This window comes from Phalaenopsis equestris, unplaced genomic scaffold, assembly GCF_001263595.1.
Source record: "Phalaenopsis equestris unplaced genomic scaffold, ASM126359v1 Scaffold199730, whole genome shotgun sequence".
NCBI lineage: Eukaryota > Viridiplantae > Streptophyta > Magnoliopsida > Asparagales > Orchidaceae > Phalaenopsis > Phalaenopsis equestris.
The window spans coordinates 5,835-7,839 of NW_018219586.1; positions in this window are offsets into that span (position 1 = coordinate 5,835).

Genomic DNA, 2,005 nt, shown 5'->3' on the forward strand with positions numbered 1-2,005 from the left:
GTTGGATTAGAAGGTGTCTCCCATCCAAAAGCCCAATTTTCCAATTGCCTATAAATTTCAGAGATTCAAAAAAACTTCTAACTAGCTCCATTTTTGGATGTCCTAGCTGAAATTTGCCCACTAGAGTGAACTTAACCTCTTCTCTTAAAGCATCAATTTCCTTGGTAGTGAAGTACAAAGCTGTTTCACCCTCTTTAGATCCAAGAGGGTGAATACAAGAGCTACTTCCTTTTCCAGCAGCAGTATCATGGAATTCCTGTGGAAATACTAGAAGATCATAATCTTGTAAAGAGTTAGGGGATTTCCCCACCACTCCAGCATAAGTTGCTTTTGTCCATTGGGAATCAGTCAGAATGTCAATGGAAGAGGCCATCACCCTTCCAAAAACAAGCAAGTTATGGTTTAACTAGACAGTAAAGACTATCCAGAAGTAAACAGAGAAACCTAAGAGAGTTCTCTCCCAAAGAAGCCAGTCACTTCTGATACCCAAGTAGCAAAAGAGACCAGCCAAAGGGAGTACAGCAGTGATGAAGTCTCAAAGAACCAGTAAGGGGACAAAAGGAGAAGAAACCAATGAACAGTGCCACAAAAGATAAAAGGGGAAGAAGCAACCGCCAAGCAACCCCCCCAAAGAAACAGTGCCAAGGAAGAAAAAGTAGAATCAGTAAAGAACTCTACCACCACCAACAAACAGCAGCAACAACACTCCATCATCCTGCCAGAAACCCTAGCAAAGCAAACTCCCCAGCCGCCAGCAGTACATTGAAGTGTCAGATACAAGTCTGAGGTGTGGAACCTTTTACAGGTCTCCCTTAAGCAAAAAAAGAGGAGGAGGAGGGGAAAGATTGGATAGATTGACTTCAGCAGTAGCTAATCCTTTTCTAGCAAGCCAGGTGGTAGGACAATTCCGTTCTCTATAAACAGAAGTCTTGACCAATATGGAAGCTTTGAGAAGGTTTATCTTTTATAGTCATTAAGACAGTCTCCAAGATGGGGCATCATTGTCATTTAACAACATCATTATATTTGTGGAATCCACCTTCACCCACAGGTGGAACCAGCTAGCATGGAAGCCAATTTAAGTGGCCAATAGACAATAATCAGATCTGCCTCCAGAGCATCTTCAACCAAAATGGGAGTATAAAACCAGAGTAAGCATTTACCTTCATTATTTCTGAATACTCCTCCCATCCCAGCACCAAGATGTGAGAAGCTGCCATCAGTATTTACTTTGATATAGGGATATGAGGGAGTCCTTCAATGTACTTTGATTACTTTGGGCAAATTTATAGATTCTGCCAGCTGTACTGTGCAAATATGAGGGAAGGACTTATACTTGATTAGTTTGAGCAAATAAGAAATGCATAAGAAATGCAGTTCCTAGCCCCTAGCCACCTTGCTAGCATTGGCAGTAGCTTCCTTAAATTTGATAAGGTTTCTTTCCATACAATGAAAGGAATGGGACCAACCTTGGCCATCCTCTAGCTGAACCAAAACTCAAACAAATTTAGCCAATGGAGATTGAGAGTATTCAGCAGTAGCATATTTATAAGCTCTCTCCAAACTTGTTGTGAGAAAGTGCATTCAAAGAACAGGTGAGAGATAGTCTCCTCAGTAGTCTTACATAGATAGCATCTAGATGGGCCTCTCAGTCCCTTCAACTTCAGAATGTCATTAGTAGCAAGTAGTTTTTGAAAAATCCTCTAGCAACAGAAAGACATTGAAGGGGATAAAAATTTTTTCCATATGGTCTCCTTCAAGGGGAAATCAATCTAACTCTTAAGTTTGAGGTAAATGAACTTATTGATGTTGTGGTTAGTGTTGTGTATCCATTTAATTTTATCTTGACTGACTTTATCAAAATGCACCTTGGTTTAGATGAATATCAGTAGAGGAAGGTACCAACATATCTTTTGGGCACTAATGATCCAACCAGAAATGAACATTGCCTTTTCCAAGATCCCATAAGAAGAGGTCTTCAGCCAAATCCCTTACTTTCAGCATA